This window comes from Monodelphis domestica, chromosome 4, assembly GCF_027887165.1.
Source record: "Monodelphis domestica isolate mMonDom1 chromosome 4, mMonDom1.pri, whole genome shotgun sequence".
NCBI classification, from domain to species: Eukaryota; Metazoa; Chordata; class Mammalia; order Didelphimorphia; family Didelphidae; genus Monodelphis; species Monodelphis domestica.
The window spans coordinates 114,101,290-114,124,230 of record NC_077230.1 but is presented as its reverse complement, the minus strand read 5'-3'; positions in this window follow the sequence as shown (position 1 = coordinate 114,124,230).

Here is a 22,941-nt window from a genome sequence, read left to right as displayed (position 1 = left end):
TACAACTTTATCTTCCCCTAAAGTACGGCCTAAGTAGGATGGAGTAATTTAGAGTTCCCCAGATATTCCTGATTTTGTTAAACTAAGTATATTCATTGTTACAGTCAGGAAATAGCTAAATCCAATCTTCACAGTATACAAAGAAAGAATAGGCCTTTGAACTTAAAATATTAATTGAGAGAAAATATTAGAACTTCACCTATGCAATGATGTTAACATTTGGATTAATAGCACTGACCAGCATTGCTACCATCCAAATGCTCAATCAAGAGTATGCATAAAGGTCAGTTTCTGAGGGTATATCATCTGACACCAAGTAGGAGCTTATTGGATGGGACAATGAGAGATACTTTAAAAAAATTATTGTTTGCAAACACACCTATTTTAATGCCAAAAATATCTACTATCACAACCCCTTTTTTGTGATAGGGAACATTCTTGCATTACAATGAAAATCAAGGCATCTGATATAAAGTAGTTTAAAAGAGCATTTTTCAAGTCTTTCCTATAGCCCACATATCTCTAAAGAATCCATAATCATATTTTAACTCTGAAGCAGATAGTTTCCATAACAATAGATTTTGGTTAGAAGAAAGTTTCTTTTTTAAAAAATTTATTCTAATGATGGAACAAAATTATTTCTGTTATTCCATCTTTTAATGAATCTTGTATCATTGCAATTGTTCATATCTCTACATTTCACATATGAATGAGAAGAAAGCCCTTAAGGTAGGATTTACTCTGCCAAATGAAGAGCTTCATCAATAAATAATAAAAACAGATAGGGATCCAGGTATTAGGATACAAAATCATGGAGAATCCTGCATGAGGAATAGTAAGTATGGTAGTAGAACTGGATCACAGAGTATGTTGAAAGAAATAAAGTAAAATAAGATGAAAGGTAGGAAGGGACCAGATTGAAGGGCTTTAGATGCCAAATAGAATAATATATCTGATAAAGACAGTTCTGTGGCACAATTGAAAGAGTGCCCAGCCTAGAGTTAGGAAGATCTGAGTTCAAATCTAGATTGTGAAGTATACTTTGTTTGATCCTATTTTTCTCTATTTTCTTTTTTCCCCTTAGTTTCATTTCCACAGCAATACATTGACAGTTGTATCATATTAGGATCCCAAAAGTGATAAAGAGGGAATTTATAGAAATCTTTGAAGATATTTTCCATTCTTTAAAAAACTACATTTGTTGTCATTGAAATTTTTACTTCATGAATATGTTTAGACCAGTAAGACTCAATGAGGTTTCAAGTGAAGGTATTTGAAACTTGTTTTCCCTCATACTGCTTTTTGGTATTTTATGAAGTGATACTACTTATAAGCCTATAATGGTTGACCCTAATTCTCCTTAAGTTTTCACAAGCTACTTTGTGTTCTTAATTGGGATTTCCCTTGAGTATCATATCCCTCCACTCAATAAAGAGATAAAATGTTAGCTAAATACACTGGTTCCTAGGTTTTTTATTGTCCTTGATGTGGCAATTTATTTTCATTGGCAAAACTTCCTTAGGAAAAGAGGATATTCTATATGGCTATCTATTCTTTTGTCTATTTTCCATTTTTCCCCCTTGTGTGTCAATGGTTTGTTCAAATTGGTCAGGAGGGAAATTTCCTTGATTGGATGTCATTATTTCCTTATTTTTATTCTTTATTTTAAGTTATTACTGATTTCGATCTTGGCTTTAGGAAGTAAATGATCTGACTAAAAACAAACATCTTATAGAACCTTTTTCCCCTTCATTTTTTTAATACAATCAATTTCATTTCGTGCTATTGTTCCGGGTTTGTTATTCCCACTCTGTTCCAATTTTCTTCTTGAAATATGTATGTATAAAGCTTTGCTATAAACTAAAAGAAAAAAATGACCTTTCCTTTTTTTTTTAACACCTGGGTCATATTTTCCAAAACCATTTGTCTCTATTGTCTCTTATGCTCACATTAACATCTAGGTCACCAACTTTAAAGTAAATGTTGGTTTAAGTTGAAGGGCCTTAATGACTTTTTTAATAGGCTTTAGCTACTATGCTGTGTGTAACAGATTTTTTGGTATGTATCAACTGGAAAGATTTTCTTGATGGTCTTTCCATAAAATCATGTTATAAGCATGTCAATATGAGATAACCAAATGATCCATTAAATTAACGTTTTAACATTAAATGAAAATTAATTGTTTCCTTTGAACTCACAATAAAACCAATTCTGTCAACTCCTTTATTTGTCCCACCAGGGAAAATCTGTTGGCCACACATTTAGTTAGAACTTAAATTTCTTTTCTAGTTTCATTTATGGCAATAATATCAAGATTGCTCTGGTTCTTTTTCTTTAACAGAATAAATTCATTCAGTTACCAAGTATGTGTGCATATGTATATAAATGAAGTGTCATTACTAACCATAATCAGAGAGTGATAGATTTAAAGCTGGAAGTAAACTTTAACACCACTTAGAACTATCTCATTATTTAGAAGATGAGGAAATTAAGAACCCTAGATGTTAAGTGATTTGTCCAGGACATCATTAAAAACAAAACAAAACAAACAAAAAAAAACACCACCAGAAGTAGAATTTGAACTCACATTCTTGTTCTCCAAAGTGAGTGTTCTTTTCACTATACCATATGGCCTAAAAGCATGAGTTTTTAGTCGTTTCTCCAATTATGAAAATATATTTTGCTGACCCATTTCCCAAATGATCGGTGTTCTCCATTCATAAGCCAGTTAGGTTTACAGATTTATTCTGGGTTTATCGAAAATAGCCAAGAGTCTAATAAGAAAATTTCAGTTCGTGAGAACAAGGTTGAGACTTTTTATTTTATATTTTTCAATTTCTACACGTTTTAGCCAGGGTGACCTTCATAACATTGTGGATGTACTGAACACACTTAACGTAACACTAGTTGTTCAGGTGATTACTCAGTATTTTAATTCCCTTCCACTTTTGCCCTCTCCTCAGATCTGACTTAGAGGGGGAAAAAAGGTGTAGCAATTTGATGTGACTGAACCAGTTAGTCTGACTCCCTTGATCTAATTCCCTGGTGGAACATCTCAATTCTCCTTTCCTCTGCTTATTTAATGAAGGTTGAGTGGAAATATTTATTCCATTCTTTCTATTATTATGGGTATTTTTTTACCATCTATGTTTTCATGGACATGCTCCAAAGCAATTAACTAGGGAAAAAATAAATAAATAAATAAATATATATATATATATATATATATATATATATATATATATATATATATATATATATATATATATATAATTTTTTGAACTTGAAGGGAAAATAAATACTTTAGTAAAGCAGGCTTTAGATGTCAGTTTCTACCCAGAGATTAAAGTTGGTGAGTGTTCATTTATTTGATATTCTCTGAAGGTTCATTAATGGAGGCTTTATACTGCAGAAGATAAAGATTCAACCTTGGAAGTCAGATGCCTCATTTTCACTCCCAAGAAATACAATATACCATGACAAAGTTATTTAATCTTTTAATCTTTCATTTTTCAAATTTATAAAATTCAAAGATAGGAATAAAGTCAAAGGTCTTCAGATCCTAGCCAGGTCTGATCTTTGCTCCAGTTGGTTACTTTTCTGAAAGTGGATGCTATAAGGGTGGCTTGCTTTTTGGTACTGGCAGGCCTGAAGGATAACAGTAGCCACTCATAACAACTATTAGACTTTGGTCATTTTGTTTGGTTTATGGCATATCAATATGAATTAAACAAAAGGCTTATTAATTCAGAATGTGTCATATTACTTTAATTCATTTTTATAACATTCCTTACTCAGGCCAAATACTTTACTAATAATCACATGTGTTTCAGAGTCTGAAGCAGGCATATGTTATTATATTTGAAGGGTTGCCCATTAATCCAGATATTGCTGCCGAGCATGCATTTTGTGGATGAAATTTTACATTTTATGAACCCGTCTTTGAATTTTGATTATTTAGTTCAATACTGTTGTTAGCAAGGCAGTTGCCTTCTTTGGGAATGTATTGCCCATTAAAAGCACCATGCTAGGGTTATTGGGATGTGCTGTGATTTAACAATTGGGCAGATAATTGTATACACTTCACTAATCACAAAGACTTTCTGTGTTGTCAAAGACTGAACTGTCTGGTTGTCAAGAAATCAGGGAAAAAAAGCTACTGTCTCTCTTCAGTTATTTAGACTAGAGTTAATCCAAAATATCCCTAAACAGCCAAATGAAAAATGGTTCCAGAACCTCTCAAACATCATCTTTCCTATATGATTATTTTTCAAAATTTGAAAATGATATTTTCACTTTGAACACTTAATATACCTGAGCTAAAAATCACAGTTCTCAGAGAATAAAAGGAATAAAAATAGAAAGAGAGAGAGAGAGACTGAGAGCCCTCTCATAACCTCAGCAGATTAAAAATACTGTTTTATTCTAAGTTTGTGCAGGGTTCACAGTTCAATAATTTCAAATGGGTGAATATTCACAAACATTTAGATAAAGGAATGGTCTAATTTTACCTGAGCTAAAATAATATGTTTGTTTTAAGTTTGTTGCATTCCCTCAATCCAATTGAATTCAACAAACATTCATTTAGTAATTAGTGTTTTCAAGACTCTGGTGTAACAAAGAAAAATCCACTTTTTGCCCACAAAAAGTTTACATTTTCCTAGATGTAGATGGACATGGGAAAATGTACAAAAATATAAGTTATTTCAATCAAACTAGAATGCTTCATCCTGGGTGTGTTGGAAAGGAGTGTCAACAGTGAAATTTGTCATGAAAGAGAAGGTGCCTGAGCTGACCTTCAAAGAAAACTAGGGTCTCAATAAGGGAGAAATCAGGAAGGAATACATTTTAGACATGATCACCCCCTTTCTTTTACAGTTCTAACAGTCATTCCAGAATTCTGTTAATTAGATTTCATATTTTTCTAAAGGTTGATTAATATATCTTAAAATTTAGAAGTGAAACTATAAGTAGATAATGTGAGCCTCTAAAAGTAGTTTTTTTTTTTTTTAACCCTTACCTTCCATCTTGGAGTCAATACTGTGCATTGGCTCCAAGGCAGAAGAGTGGTAAGGGCTAGGCAATGGGGGTCAAGTGACTTGCCCAGGGTCACACAGCTGGGAAGTGTCTGAGGTCAAATTTGAACCTAGGTCCTCCCGTCTCTAGGCCTGGCTCTCAATCCACTGAGCTACCCAGCTGCCCCCTAAAAGGAGTTTTAAGATTACCTCTGTTAGTTTAGTAAAACATTATCTGTTTCTATATATTTTTCTTTTTTAGATTAAAATCATTATTTTTTTTTAGAATGGACTAGTGTAGAAATATTCTTAATCTGATCATGACCCTCACTTAACAAATATCTTTCATGATTTCTAGTCAAACTGTATATCTACTATTCACTACTCAGTGGAATGGAAACAAAAGGTATAGTGCATGGTCTTCTCCAACTCCTATCCCAAGGAGTCCACTTGGGAAGATAAGAACAGCTTTTTTTGAGATATCATCAGCCATAAATTGTTTAATTATTATTTCTGTTAGATGACTTCTAGACTACATAACTGGGCCTATTTTCTCTCCTGAGTAACAATTCTACATTACCAGCTGCATTAGATACCTCAAATTGGATGTTGAATAAAACATGTCTAAAGGAGAATTGATTTTCACTAAAATTCAGCCATCTTTTAAATTTCCTTATTTCTGATGAAGATAATATTATCCTTCTAGTCAACTATGATCATAATGTGACAGTCATCTTGAAGCTATCATTCCCCTACATTTCCTATATCTAATCAATTGCCAAGTTCTATTTTATTTAAAAATTTCCCCAGATTATATGTCAATACAATTTTTAATAATTGTTTTCTGGTATTTTGCAAATCATGTTCTCTTTCACATTTCCCAATCTCCCCACCCTCCCCAAGCTGGCATTTAATATGATACAGCTCATACATGTCTTATACAACACATATATATATATAGCTGTCATGCAGTGAAAGAAGAGAATGAAAGAAGACAAGACATATATTGCTTATACTAGGGAAAGACTGATGAAGGAAAGAAAGTGAAGAATTCTGTGCTTCAAATACATTCAGATTTCATTAGTTTCATCAAGAGTGATTTGGAGTTGTCCTCAATCCTTGAATTGCTGATAATAGTTAGGTTATCCACACAGCCAATTATCATGCTTTATTGCATTTACTGTATACAATGTTCTCCTGCTTCCGACCATTTCACTTCGTATCTTTTCCTGTAAGTCTTTCCAGGTTTTTCTGTGACCATCCTGTTTGTCTTTCTTATGGCACAATAGTAGTCCATCACAATCATATATAACAAATTGTTCAGTCATTTCCCAATTGATTCCCCTAGGTTTCTAGTTCTTTGCCACCACAGAAAGAGCTGCTGTAAATATTTTTGTAAAAATACATGCTTTTCTCTTTGACCAAGTCTTGGTCATTTTAATTCAATAACATATCTCAAAAAGGCCAACTACTCTCAGTCCCATGTTCACAAACCTCTTTCTGACTTTTGCAATCTCTCACGTGGAATATTTAAATGCTGTATTAAATATCCTCAAGCTTGAAGTCCCTTTCCATTTGAATCCATCCCCTCTACACAGCCAAAAAGTGATTTTCCAAAAGCACAGATCTGAACATTTCTACTGTCCTCAGTAAACAACAGTGGCTTCCTGTGATCTCCACGATCAAATAAAAACTTCTTTGTCAGGGACAAGCTACCTCTCCAACTTTATTACAGTTTATTCCCTTTGCAATTTGGAAGTATAGTAAACTAGAGTTCTCATCCCTCATCTAGGACAATTTAATTCCTTCCTTTTGTTTTTTTTTTTTAATAGCTATTTCCTGTATTTGGAATAGACTCCATCCTAACATCTTATTTTTTGAATTCTTAGTTTCTTTCTAAACTCAGCTAAGCTCAAGTATAACATTCTATATAAAGTCTTTCCTGATAATTCAAATCCTTGTGCTTTTCTCTACCCCAATTACCTTGGAACATATACATTTGTATGAATGTTTATGTATGTATGTATGCATGTATATGCATACATGATTTCTATTATAATAATATAAAATATATACAATACATGCTATAAAATATGCATATTTTTCATATGATTGTCTACAGATCTTATCTTTATTAAACAGCTTAAAGTCAAGATTTGTTTCATTTTAGTCTTCCTATATATTCCCAGTGCTTAACACAGAAATTGGTACATGGTATGTTCTTTAAAAAATTCACTTGATTGTTGTATTTCCATCATCAAGAAAATTTAAAATCCTTCCTTTAACTTATGCTGCACAACAGTGGTGAATTAATTAATCACTTTGACTCCAAGTTTCTTAATTTGTAAAATGACTCTTCTCAGACTTGTAATATCGGCCTTGTGGAATTATTGTGAAATTCAAATGAGACAAACCATTTAAAACAGCATATGCCATTTTAAAGTGCTATATAAGTAATAGTTTAACACACATATACATATATTCATATACATTTATGCATGTAGACTAAAGATGAAATATAGAAATTCCCAAGATATTTTGTCTTTGCATTTTTATTTTACTTTTTTTTTATTTTTTGTGAGGAGAATGGGAAAGGGAACAATGGAGGTCAATGGGATTAAATTATGGAGATGAAATAAATGAATGATAGGGCAGTCTGAAAATATTGGGGCTAGGCTGTGAAGAGTAAAAAAGTTTATATTTTATTTTTCCATCTTGCTGGTAGTAAGTAAGCTGTGGAAGTAGATCTCTTTATATTTTAGGAAGGAAAGATGCCAATTTGGTACTACTAAAATATAGATTGTAGACCACTCTTCTCTTGCTCAAGAAGATATGGTGAGGAGGCAGCTGAGTGGTTAGCGGATTGAGAGCCAGTCTTAGATAAGGGAGGTCCTGGGTTCAAATTTGACCTCAGACTCTTCCTAGCTAAGTGACCCTGGCTAAATCACTTAACCTCCATTGTCTTGCCTTTACCACTCTTCTGCCTTGGAACATTGATTCTAAAACAGAAGGTAAGTGTTATAATAAAAAAGAAAGAAAGAAAAAAGAAAAAGTTATGGTGACTCCTTATTGCCTCTCAGATAAAAAACATTTAGAACATATAGTCTTGATTTTATCTCTGCAATCTATAGCATTTTAAATTTCATCCAAATCTATGTACTTCATGTTTCCATCTGCAAAATTTCCCCTCCTTTCTCTTTGCCTTTTCAGAACTTCTCTACTATGACTAGCCCTCTTCATATTTTCCTCTCAGGACCCTTTTAATTCCCTTTAAGGATCAGATTGGGAGTCTAGGTGGTGCAGTGAATAGAATGCCCGGCCATAAGTCAGGAAGGCAAGAGTTCAAATCCAGCTTCCAATCCTTACTAGCTTTGTAACATTAAGCAAGTCATTTTCCCCTGTTTGCCTCAGTTTTCTCTTCTGGAGAAAGAAACTGGAGAAAGAAATGGCAAACCACCACACAGTATGCTTGCCACAAAAATCTCAAAGGGATTCATGGAGAATTGGACATGACTGAAATGACTAACCAACGTGAAGGATCAGATTATAAAAGTTCTTTCTGATTCCTCCACGTGTTAGCTCCCCCTCCTCTAACTCCATAACTCCTTTGTAATATACACATATATGCATGTAGATGTATGTATGTAGATGTTTATTTACACCCATGCATACCTACACATGGACATATATAGAGAGAGAGATAAACTGTCAGAAGAGTACAGAAACACAAATAGGTTCTATATATGTATATATTTATATGGGTAGAATATTTATATATATATATGTGTATGCATATACATATATACATATATAGAAAGTATTTGTGTACTCTTGATTTAGTTTTTTTATTCCTCATATCGTACATATAGAAAGTACCTAAAAATTACCTATTAAGTTGAATATAATAGAAGGTTGCATTCAAATAGTAGAAGAAATCATCATAATCATTGTTAAAAAGGAATAAACTCCTATGATTTCTACAAAATTGGAAGGTTTTTTTTTTTAGAGAACTTTTATTAGTCATTCAAACACACCAGTGGTGGAAGTCAACATTGGTCATAACATTATGGAAAGTAATTTGGAATTAAGCTAAGAGGCTGGTTTAAATGTCCACGTCTTTCTTTTTGCTTGCATTTGTATGCCCAAGGCATTTTCCAGTGTGTGGTACAGAGTTAGCACCTGCTTGTTACTTACCTACGATTTCCCCACACTGTGACTAGAATCTCCTTGTTACTTCAGATTATAACACAACATTTCTAGATTACATTTTCTTTTAGATAATATTAAATATCTGGAAACAAGCTAGATGTCCAACAACTCAGAGAAGCTGAACAAATTGAGGCGCATGAATATAATGGAATGGCAATCTGCTGTGAGAAACAAAATGAAGAATACAGAAAAGGCTGAGTGACATTAATTACTTGGTCATACAAGTGTTAAAGGCCATAATTGAAACAGAGTCTTTTGAATCCAAGGCGAGCTTATATAAACACAGAGACACACAAACACACCACATGGGCAAAAATGCCCACATATCCACTCATACACACAACCAAAGTTTCTTTTTAATACTAGGACTGCCTAAATTATTTGGTAGGGAATTCCTCTTAACTTATCTGAGTTTGCTCTTCCTGTGGTCATCCAATTCATAGTAAGCTAACCTCTGTATTACTCTCTGTGCCTCATTCATGAGGAGTGCATCCTTTATGTTTTGCTAGTTTCCTCTTAGACAGAAACCACAAAGATCTTCCTTCAATAGTGTTGCAATGGGAATTAATGCAAGGGAACAAGAGTGACAGGCATGCCCATGTGGCCATGAGACACAGAACCCCCGAGAATTGTTTCTGAGTGGACAGGGTGAAGGTTCTGAAGCTGTTAAAGACAGAGTTAAGCCCAGCTGATGTTAGAGTTAGCTACCATCAAAAGAAAGCAGAAGTCTTCCCACTTCCTTTAGCTGAACTAATATAGAGGAAGACCTCAGCCATACTCCGAACCTCAACCACCTCCTGTCAGGACTTGTTTAGGTAAGATTTCTGGGTCTTTGGTGGACTGGCCGTTGGAATAGCATTGTAGTCAGATAGGTTTGTTAATTATTAGTTACAATATTAAGGGTTTTAAAAGATAAGGTCTCCTTCTCTCTCCTTCTCCTCCCCCAAACCCTTTCCTCAACTTCCAATAAAATATTACTGTTTAAATGTTATCCCTTATGTGTCTTCCCATATACCCTCCTAAAATCCTGTCATAACAATAGACAAAGAAATGTTTTGTCTTATGGACTTATCACCATTGCATCCGAGTTTTTTTTTTTTATGTATTTCATACCCTACCATAGACTATGTATCCTACAGATTAATATTGTGCTTTGCAAATAGTGGGAGCTTAATAAAAGTTTATTTACTGACTGGTGCCACATTGACTATCTGTCATTCATCTGTCTGTAACATTGAGTGGCCTTGAATACCTCAACTTTATTGTTCTGGGCCACATTTTGCTCATCTTTAAAGTGAAAGCGTTCTTTCAGCTCTTAAATCTTCAATTCTATGAAACCTGGGGGAAAGTGAGATAGGACAAAACATTCTATGAATTTTTTGCTGATTCCCTCTGGTTCTACATTCCAAATATACATACATACATACATATATGTATAAATGTATGTGTGTGTGTATGAAATAAGTTCATGATAATCAAGAGAGTTAGCTATTGGGGGGGGGGGGAGCTGGGTGGCTCAGTGCTTTGAGACCCATGCCTAGCAATGGGAGGTCCTGGTTTCAAATCTGGCCTCAGACACTTCCCAGCTGTGTGACCCTGGGCAAGTCACTTAACCCCCATTGCCTAACCCTTACTGCTCTTCTGCCTTGGAACTAATACATAGTATTGATTCCAAGACAAAAGGAAAGGTTTTTTGAAAACGAGTTAGCTATGGAGGGTAAAAGAAGTAATAGAATTTTAAAAATATGATTCCCAAGGCACATGTATAGAGAAACCAGGAGGGGTACTTGTACCTTCTTTGCTTTGGTGATATTTTTGGTTGTTTAGTTGGCTTCAATCATGTATGGATCTTGTGGTTTTCTTGGCAAACATACTATAGTGGTTTGCCATTTCTTCCCCTCAGCTCATTCTACAGATGAGGAAACTGAGGCAAACAGGGTTAAGTAACTTGCACAGAGTCACACAGGCAGTAAGTGTCTGAGGCTAGATTTGTTCTCAGATCTTCCTGACTCCAAGTCAGGCTCTCTATCTGACACCTAACTGGTGATATTGGAGTAGAGAGAATTATGATCATATTACAAATCTTTTTCTTTGGTTTGTTTTAATCTTCTTTAAACACTACCCCTCCCAATCTTTCCCTTTCTCCATAAAGACTGATATCTCAGTCACTTTTACAACTATTGGAATCTGTTATATACAAAAAGATTAAGTCCAGACAAAATATAACAAACTAATAATTATGACTCTGGTTGTGTAAATGAAAAGAAGACAATGAAAGAAAGAGATTTTGTGGATACAACTTCAACAAGACTCACCAATTGATTGGACAATAACATCCAACTCCAGAAACAAATATGATTGTCTGACTTAAGTGTCTGTCATTGGAATTGAATACTACTGGCGAATTGAATGGTGGCAGCCAACCTAGATAAAGCTGACCAAATTGAATCCCTTGGTTTAATTATCAGGATAAATGTTTCAGTTTAGCACTCAATTTAGCCTATATAGCCAAAATTAAATCATTTTCTCTCCAAATAGTTTGGGATTTCAAACAACTACTTTAATTTCATTTCACATGGAAGATTATTTTAACTTAATCCTCAGAATACATGATTGCCTAAATTTGATAATGTACTTCATAGAACTTTGGGACTGTGATATGTTTTGCCATTTCAAGAGATGTCTGCCTTCCCTTATCATTTGGATCATTTTATATTATACTGTTAAGAAGTGTGCTACAATTTACATCTCTGGGAAATTATTCAGAGTTTCAATTAATGTGAACTTAGAGATGAATGGGAATGTTTCCAAAATAGTGATGGGATAATAGCAGACATATTGAACTTGACTACCTAGAGAAAAAGTCAAGTAAGACATTTGCATGATGATATCAAGTTGACTTTGAAGAGCTAATTCAGGAAGGTAACATTTTCTAAGAAAAGAACTCTGGGAAATGAAGGACCAACACAATACTTAATTATGTCTTACTTGGAAAGTTAACATGAAATCAAAAAGTTTTACTAGCTGTGGACTGGACTGCTGAAGAAGTGATGTTTTTAATCCCTGGTTACCATTAAAAACCTCGTGCCAAAATAATAGGGATATTGGCAATGAAAATAAATTAACTGATCTTTTTTATCAATATATATCCCTACAAATGTCACTTTTAATTTAGAGCAAAGGGCTTTGAAAAGATCTTCTAGCCATAGTTAGAGGTTTCCTAGTTTTGATGACACCGAATTATAGCTTTTATATAAGTCAATTTTTCCCTCTGAAGCTTATTTTTGTGTACCATTTGAAAGAGTTGATTGGGCTACTCCTAAAAGAGTGGAGATGGCTGGGAGGATAGGAAAGGAAAAGAAATAATAACAAATGTTTCAAGGCAGGGATGAAGGAAGGAAGGCAGTCAGTAAGGGAGCATGGAAGGAAGGAAGGAAAGAGGGAAGGAAATAACTCTTACCATTAATAAAATTTTATTCTACTGTGCTTTAGATATAACAAGTTAATAATGTTTTGGCTGCTCTATGGATGATAGATTTTGGAAAGGAAGAGATAAATCCAGCATATCCAAATCCCAGGCTATTAAAATAATCCAAGAGAGTGGTGATATGTCCTGAATCAGGATGATAACTTTTCAATTAGAAAGAAAGAGACATGTATGAGAAATTTTATTGTGGCACATACAATAAAAATTGGCATCTGATTAGATGATAGCTATTGTGGATTTTACATTCTTGTTTTCAATGTCACGAGAATAAGCAGAATTAAATCAAATTTTCCCCTTAGATCCTTTTAAATAGTGCTTCTCAGAGTATTCTTACCTCAACTGGTAATAAGAGATTATTTGAATGATAAATGATAACTAAAAATTAGATCTGTCACAAGCTTTTCAAATTCTCTCTTCAACAAACCAAGAATCATAATATAGACTTTGCCTCAATAATTAACAAATAATAAGGAAAAAAAGACTGTTCTACTTTTCCCATCTCCAACTACTGATGGCATACTACCAATGATAATTGTTGCCAGTCCAAAAGACTGGTGCTACAAAAGACACTTATTTATAAAAGTTTATGAAATTAATTTCCTCCTTTTTCTCTCTGTCACTCAATCACCAGACCATGTACTTTTTAGACTGGTTATGCTATTGTTACAGAGAGCAAAGCAGTGAAGGTAAACTTTTGAGATGCTTTACTAACCTACAGGGTGGTTTGAATTAGGAAACAATTGCCAACAAAATATAATTTCAGAGTTTCTAGAAAGAACCTAACACTAACACCCCCAATGGCACCCTCACCTTGAATTATACTTGATATTCAACAGTTAAAGTTTAATTTAGTTTAATACTTTGATCTTTGTTTAGTTCTAGATCCTTCAGAGAAGAATGATACTTAAAGCTAACATTAGTATATTACAACTTTAATGGGAAGGAAGTATTTCAGAATAATGTTACTAGAAGGAAGTTGGCAAATCATGAAGGCACTGGGCACCTGAGTGGGAGTTTTGACAAAAAACACTCAAAGCACTTAATTTGACTGTTCTCTTATTCAACTCACTGAGAAACCTTAGGTCAGTTTATTATATTATAAGTAATTATTTTTATATTATTTTTATTAATTATTTTTATTATATATAATTATAGTTATAATTAATTATAAGTAATAATTATTTATTTATAGTCTACTATATGAAGGAACTGGGAGATTCAAGGACCTCTTCTTTCATCCAATACTTAAAAGTCTAGCTTAGAATTAACACTGAAAAACATAAATAACAAAGTTCCTTTGTGCTAAATGTCAGCTGAGAGGTATGGACAATAAACACTTTAGGCACACAGAAGGATGAGGTCACTTGGGTTGGGGTTGTCAAAGAAAAATTGTTTTAAACTTCAGTACTTTGAAGACAAAAAAAGTTCAATACAATACAGATTAAGTGATAATTCCAGATCAGAAAGGTCATGAAGACTCAGATTCAGTCCAAAGCAAAACAACATACTTGACTGTTAAGATACAAATTAAGATTCAAATCCAGGCCTTTTGAATCCAAATTTAACACTCTTAAAAAATTCATCACAAAGGTTTCACTGGGGTAATGAAACTTGAGCTGATGCTTTAAAAATGGATGGATGGATGGATGGATAAGAGAGAACTGAGTGCATCAGTGCAATATCCCCAAACTTCCATACTTATGTATCATAGAATTTCATCTGCCAAAATAAAGTGCCCAGGACACATCAATGTCTGTTTTATGGATTAGCATGATAGATCACTGAGGCTCAGAAAGGTGCTTTAATAGTAAATGTGTCACCAATCTGCTTATGGATGTCCTTAGCTGAAGTATGACATGATGCAGTCTATCAAAGGTTCAGTGGATAATGTCTCCTTGGTGCAGAGTGACAATGAACCTTTTGTGATGAAATATACCCTGCATTGGAGACTCGTGAAGGTTTTAGAAGTGATTCTCCTGCCTCAAAGTGGAAATCAAAGTAAAAACTATCTACTTTTGTTCATCTAGAAAGCTACACTTTTTTTTTTTTGAGGCATTGTGTCTATATTAGTTTTCCTTTGATTTTCACTTCCAGCAAGCAGGATCATCTCCCATATCCTCATACACTTACTCAAACACCAATTCAACAGTCTTTTAAAATGTTAATATCCTCATGGGGGATGGGGAGGATGTTAATATTCAATCATAACTAGAAAGGATAAACAAGAAATTGTCAAAGTTTTCTGACATCTAAGAGGCGTTCTTTGGAAAAGGTATTATGTTTTCTCCCCACAAAAACACATCAAAATCAAAATCATCCAGGACACCTATTACTAATTATCACCATTAAGATCTTATCAGTTTTGAATTTTTCTCTCTTTCTTTCCTTGTTTGTACCTTTGGTAAGAGTCTCCTCTTTACTACTATGCCTAACTTCCAACCCCTCTTATAGGGTCAACAAGCCTATATAGCAAATACAATTACTGGTTTTAGGGAGCTCCTGATTTAATGGGAGAAATAACCTTTAAAACAACTTTTTAAAAATTGGGAGTAACCTCAGAAGGAAGATAAAAGCACTGGGGGCAGAGAGGGACTCTAGCTGTTTTTGTTTGATTTTCCTTTTTTTTTTAAAGTCTTCGTCACAGATAACCCAAACTCCCAACTGATCTGCCCAAGAGCAGTTTTAACTAGTTTGGGACTTTATTAATTTTTGTAATTAATTTATATTGTTCTTGAGGTGATTCTTCTTTCATTGCTTAGTAGCAAGTTTGCTTCAGGGCCAAGTTAATGATTGGGATTAAAGAATACTCCTTATCCCGTCGCTACACTACTATGATTTGGTTCAGTCATGAAATGAGTAGTTGTTAAAACCATGAGTTACCAGGAGTCTAAAATAATGACTCAATCCTGGTTATTGTTTATTGAGAAATCACTAAATGCAAAGATCTCTACTGAATGCATTAGAAGAAATACAAGAATGATTAGAAAAGAAGACTTTGCATTTAATAGGTTTAGTCTAGACAGACATACAAATAACTGTAATGCCTGGAAGAAAGAAAGAATATGAGGAAACGAGGCTTGTTAAAAATCAGAAGGGAATTCTGGGGGTGGAACAAACATGGGGGAGTAATCCAGAGCAGCACTGTGCTACCTCCAACCAAAATTAAAATATTGCCACAAAATGAATAAAGGAGTGAAAGAATCAACAAGGAAACATAGTGGAACAGCTTTTAAGAAAAGGAAAAACCCAAAAGGTAGGCAGAGAAATCTGGGGCACTGGGCTGAGAGGAGAGCAGAACCAGCAAGAAGCTGTATCAAGAAGCGATGAGAAAGACAAGAGCAAGCAGTCCCCCCACCAGCCTATATCTGCTGTCACACATTCTGATCTTTTGCTTAAGCTAACATTCTGATCCTGCCTGGGTGGTACAAGACAACCTATACCCCCTTGAAATTACCAAACCTGTGGAGGAGTCTGAATCCCCAGCCCTGGGAATCCTAGTCTGGGCCTGGGATAAGGCCTTAGTTCACACTTTGGGTATACTGATAGTACTAAGTACTAAGTACTAATTACTGATCTGTTTGTCTAAAGCTCAGGGTAGAGGTCCAAGAAAGAGCAATCATGGATGTGACTAATTGGATCAAGTATACAGTGAGACCAAAAACTTAAGTGTAAGCCTAGGGCTAGAATTTGATCAGTCCCTGACCTGATCAAGATCTGAGTCAAATCTAAGGCTTACATTTAACCTAGGAAAGTCTTTATAAGATAGGAAAGCTATCAACATCTTAAGAGTAATTTGAATCAATAGGGGGAGGGGCATCCCAGAACTTAACCCTCAAACCATCACATCATCCCTCCAAGCTTACCTATAATTAGATAAGAAAAATGAGAAAACAAATAAAAAAACACCTAACCCTAAAGAATTTTTATGGAGAAAAAGAAAAAGGTACAGACACAAAAGGGGACAGCAAAAGCAAAGAAAACACTTGCAAGGTTCAAATGAAAAATATAGATTGGACACAAATTCTGGAAGAATGAAAAAAAAACTTCAAAAACTAGTTAATAGAGGTAGAGGAAAAATGGGAAAGAGAAATGAAAGTAATATAAGGAGAAATGAAAGTGATACAAGAAGAAATCAGCCAATTGAAAATGAACAACCAAAAATTGACAGAGAAAAATCAGGCCTTAAAAATCAGAATCTAAAAATAAATGATTTCATGAGAAATCAAGAAAGCATGAAGCAGAATCAAAGGAATGAAAAAACATAGGGAAACATGAAATATCTTATTGAAAAAAACAACTTACATTTTGAAAATTATTGGTCTACCTGAAAGTCATGATCAAGAAAAATCTTGGACATCACAACGCAGGAAATTGTCAAAGAAAACTGCACAGAGATCCTCAAGCAAGAAAATAAAATGGAAAGAAAGCACAGATCACCTCTGGAAAGAAATCCTCAAATGATACTTTCCAGGAATATAATACCTAAAATCAAGAACCACCAAGCTAAGGAGAAAATTTTTCATACAGCCAGAAAGAAACTATTCAAATACCATGGCACTACAATCAAGATCATAAATGACCCAGCTGCTTCTACATTAAATGATTGTAAAGCATGGAATCTGATATTCAGGAAGGCAAAATATCTGGGTTTATAACCTCAGAGTCACCTATCCAGCAAAACTGATATATTCCTTTAGGGGGGGAAATAGACATTTAATAAGATAGAAGATTTCCAGGCATTCCTGAGTCGTAAGCCAGACCTAAACAAACAACTTGAAGTCCAAACATAAGACACAAGAGAAGTTCAGAAAGGTAATTAAGAAAGAGACAATCTTAAGGATTCATTAGAGTCAAAATATTTATATGTCTACATGGAAAGAGGATAGCTGTAATTTTCAAAAATTACTCTTAGTAATAGAGAAGATAGAAGGAATTTACCCAGAAAGAGGGTGGGGAAATAAGATGATTATGGTGATATGATGTATATGAAAATATAAGATGATAAATGTATGTAATTGTGATGATATGAAATGATATGTATATATGATATATATGCACATTATAGAGAGGGGAAGATAAAGGTGGTGATGGGCAATGCTTAAACTTTAATCTCATAATTAATGACTCAGAGAGGAAAAAATAAGCATATTCAGTAGAGTATAGAATTCTATTACTCTACAGAGAAGTAGAAGGGGAATTAGACAAGGAAAGGTAGAGGTAATTGTTTGAAGGGGGAAGAGGGGGGGTGACAAGTAAGAAAATATTGGTGAGGAGGAACAGAGAGAAAGGGAATAGAGCAGGATTTAAAAGGGATAATATGATGGAGGGTAATACACAGTAATCATAATGCTGAATGTGAATGGGATGAACTCACCCATTAAATGTAAGTGCATACCAGAGTGGATTAAAAAACAGAATCCTACTATATGTTGTTTACAAAAAACACATTTGAGGCAGGGTGACATACACAGCTTCAAGGTAAAAGGCTGGAGAAGAATTTATTATGCATCATCTAAATAAAAAAGGAGGAGTAGCAATCATGTTATCAGACAAAGCCAAAGGATAAAGTGATCTGATTAAAATAGATAAGGAAGAAAATTATATTTTGCTAAAGGTTACTATAAATAATGAAGTAATAACTTTACTAAACATTTATGCACCAAATGGGATGCATCTAGATTTCTAAAGGAAAAATTAAAGGAGCTCAAGGAGGATAGACCATACTAGTGGGGAATCTCAACTTTCTCTTTTCAGAGCTAAACAAATGCAACTGAAATATAAATAAGAAAGAAGTAAAGGAAGTGAATGAAATGCTAGAAAAATGACACCTTTCAGGAATGTAATAGCTAATCAATAGACAATGTACCGAAACCTATGGTATAAAGCCAAAGCAGTACTCAAGAGAAAATTTCTATCTCTGAGTGCCAATAGCAACAAAATTTAGAGAAAGGAGATCAATAAATTGGGCTTGCAACTTAAAAAAAATAGAAAAATTAAAAATCCCCAGATGAAAACTAAATTAGAAATCATAAAAATTAAAGGAAAAATTAATAACATTGAAAGTAAAATAACTATTGAGGTAATAAATAAGTATAGGAGCAGGTACTTTGAAAAAATAAATAAAATAAATAAAGTACTGATTAATCTGATAAAAAAAGGAAAGAAGAGAATAGATAGAAAGAAGATAGCAGTATCAAAGTTGAAAAGGATGATCTCAACTTTAATATAGAAGAAATTAAAGTAATTATTAAGAACTATTTTGCCCAATTATATGAAAATAAATACAACAACCTAGGTGAAATGGGTGCATATTTACCAAAAAAACCCTCAATTTCCTAGATTAATGAAGATGAAATAGACTACTTAAGTAACCACAACTTAGAAAAAGAAATTGAAGAAGCCATAAAAGAATTTCCTAAGAAAACCCCTTAAGGCCATATAGATTCATAAGTGAATTCTATCAAACATTTAAAGAATAACTGATATCAATACTATACTAATTATTTGACAAAATAAACAAAGGAGTCTCACCAAATTCTTTTTATTATACCAATATGGTACTGATTCCAAAGCCAGGCAGACTAAAAACAGAGAAAGAAAACTACAGAGCAATCTCCATAATGAACATAAATTCAACAATCTCAAAATACTAACAAAAAGACTACATCAAGTTATCACAAAAATTATTCGTATACCAGGAATCCAATGGTGGTTAAGTATCTGGAAAACTATCCACATAACTGAACACATCAATAGTCAAACCAACAGATATCAATCACCTGATTATCTCAATAAATGCAGAAAAGCCTTTGACAAAATATGACATCTCTTCTTATTTAAAACACTAAAATGTATAGCAATAGGAGGGCCATTTCTCAAAACAATAAACAGTATATAGTTAAAACCATCATAAAAATATCATCTGCAATGGGTACAAGTAAGAAGACTTCCCATTAAAATTAGGAGTGAAGCAAGGTTGCCCATAAACACTTCTATGATTTAATATTGTACCAGAAACAATAGTAGTAGCAATTAGAGGAAAAAAAAGAAACTGAAGGGATTAAAGTAAGCAATGAGGAAACTAAACTATAACTCTTTGCAGATGATATGATGGTGTACTTAAAGAAACCTAGGGAATCAACTAAAAACTAGTGGAAATAATTAACAACTTTAGTAAAGTTGTAAGGTATAAGATAAACCCATACAAATCAGTATTTCTGTATATTTCCAACAAAACTCAGCAGCAGGAGTTAGAAAGAGAAACTCCATTTAAAAATTTTTTGATGAATATAAGTAATATGGAAATAGAGTTAAGTCTTGATCAATGACACATGTGAAACCCAGAGGAACTGCAGTCAGCTACAGGATAGGGGCTGGGAGAGGGCAGGGAAAGAACATGAATCTTGTAATCATGGAAAAATATTCTAAATTAGTTTAATTAAATTAAAATTTCCAAAAAATAAATAAAATAAAATCTTCTTGACAATATAAAATATTTAGGAATCTATTTGCCAAGACAAATACGGGAATTATATGGACACTACAACAAACACTTTTAAACATTTAAAAACACAATAAAATATCCATCTTAATAATTGGAAAAAACATTAATTGCTCATGGGTAGGTCAACCTAATATAATGAAAATGACAATTCTACCTAAATTAATCTACATATTCACTGCCGTACCTATAAAACTACCAAGAAAAAAAACACAACAATCTTTTTTTTTACTATAATTAGAAAAATGTATAACAAAGCTCATCTGGAAGAACAAAAGATCAAGAATATCAAGGAAAATAATGCAAAAAAATTTCAAGGATGGGGGTCTAGCACCACCAGATTTTAAACTGTACTATAAAGCAGTGGTCATCAAAACAATATTGTACTGGCTAAGAGCAGAAGGGTGAATCAATGGCATAGACTAGGGGTAAAAGACCTCAGTAGGCTAGTGTTTGATAAACACAAAGATCCCAGTTTTGGGGACAAGAATTCACTATTTGACAAAAACTACTGGAAAATTGGAAAACAGTATGGGAAAAACTAGGTTTAGGCCAAAATCTTACACTCTATAACAAGATAAAAATTCAAAATGAGTAAATGACTTTTGTATAAAGAATAAAATAATAAATAAATTAGGTGAACATATAATAGTATATCTGTCAGATCTGTGGGGAATGAAGGAATTTAAGAATAAGCAAGAGATAGAGAACATTACAAAATGTAAAATGAATGAATTTGATTATGTCAAATAAAAACAGTTTTGTAGGAACAAAAACAATGAAACCAAAAAATTAGAAGGAAAGTAAAAAACTGGGGAAATATTTTTACAACAAAACTCTCTGGCAAAGGTATAATTTCACAAATATATATGGAACTATGTCAGCTTTACAAAAAATCAAGCCATTCCCCAATTGACAAATGGTCAAGGGACATGAACAGGCAGTTTTCACATGAAGAAATCAAAACTATCAAGAAGCACATGAAGAAATGTTTTAAATCCCTTCTGATTAGAGGAATACAAATTAAAACTGTGCTGAGGTGCCATATCACACAAAACAGATTGACCAATATGACAGCAAAGGAAAGTGATAAATGTTGGAAGGGGTGTGGCAAAATTGGGACACAAATGCACTGGTGGTGGAGTTGTGAATTGGTCCAACCATTCTGGAGCCCAATTTGGAATTATGTCCAAAGGGCTTTAAAGGATTGACTTCCCTTTGATGTAACCATACCACTACTGGATTTGTACCCCACAGAGATAATAAGGAAAATATTTGTACAGCAATATTTATCAGCACACTCTTTGTAGTGGCAAAATATTGGAAAATTGAGGGTGTCCATTTATTGCGGAATAGCTGGAGAAATTGAGGTATTGTGCTGAACAGAATGATGAACTGCAGAATTCCTATGAGTACTATAAAGACCTCCAAGAACTGATGCAAAATCAGAACATTGCAGAACATTGCACAAAGAAATTGATAGATTGTGGCACAATCAAATATAATAAAATTTTGTACCAGCAGCAGTGCAATGATTCAGGACAATCCATAGGAACTTATGGGAAAGAATGCTGTCCACAACCAAAGAAGGAACTGTGGAAACCGAAATGAAGAAAAACATATTATTGATCACATAGTTCAATGGGGATATGATTAGGGTTTTGCTTAATGACATGGGTCAAAGGGGATATGATTGGGAATGTAGACTCTAAATGAACATCCCAGTGCAAATACAACAACATAGAAATGGGTTCTGATCAAGGACACATGCAATACCCATTGGAATTGCGCATCAGCTATGGGAAGGGTTGGGGGGAGTGGTGGGATGAATAGAAAATGATTTTTGTAACCAAGCAATAATGTTTGAAATTGACTAAATAAAAAAAATGTCCAAAAAAAGAATTATAAGTGATAGTCCATACTTATCAATGAATTCTATTTTTTCCATTGAAAATACAAAACTCATGCTTAAGTAGTTAATTTTTTATTTTTATGACTTCTCAAGTATCATTCGGTCTCCTGAATTCCCTATTTCTGCCACATACTGGAACAATGTTGATCTCATATGTGAATTTCCTCTACAATTTATAGTTCTGAAATTCCACAACCTGAACATAATAACCTTTCATTCCCTGTGCTTTATCCCTCCAATTATTTTCCATCTTCATGAAAATTCACTCCATTCCCCTCCCCTGATTTCCTACCCATCATTCGTTCTCTGCTGTTATGCTCTTCGCTTCAAATCTATATGTCAGTTATTCAATTAAACTGTATATTTTACTCTGTACTTGAATTCTCATTTCCTAAGTTCTTTGAGTTCTAATTTTTCCCCAAATACAAAATCAGTAACAATCTGTGTCTATTAACTGGGAAGTTGTTAGAAAAAAGTCACACAATTGTGCCAACTCAGTCCACCACAATTTCATATTATTTAATCTCAATGGGTCTTTAACTATTGCACACTGATACTTTTACTATTCCTTTTTTACTCTCAATTAGACTCCCCATGGTGTCTTTTTCAAAAATTTTCTTCTTTCCTTAAACCATCTACAAATTTACTCTATTCCCCCTGACTCCCAGCAACAGATTTTGCCTTATATTTCACTGAAATATATATGGAATATATGTGTATAAATATAAATATAAATATATATATATATATGCTATTTACCAAAATGCCAAGATAAATGTTATTTTTTATTCCATTATAGAGTTGTAATAACATAAAA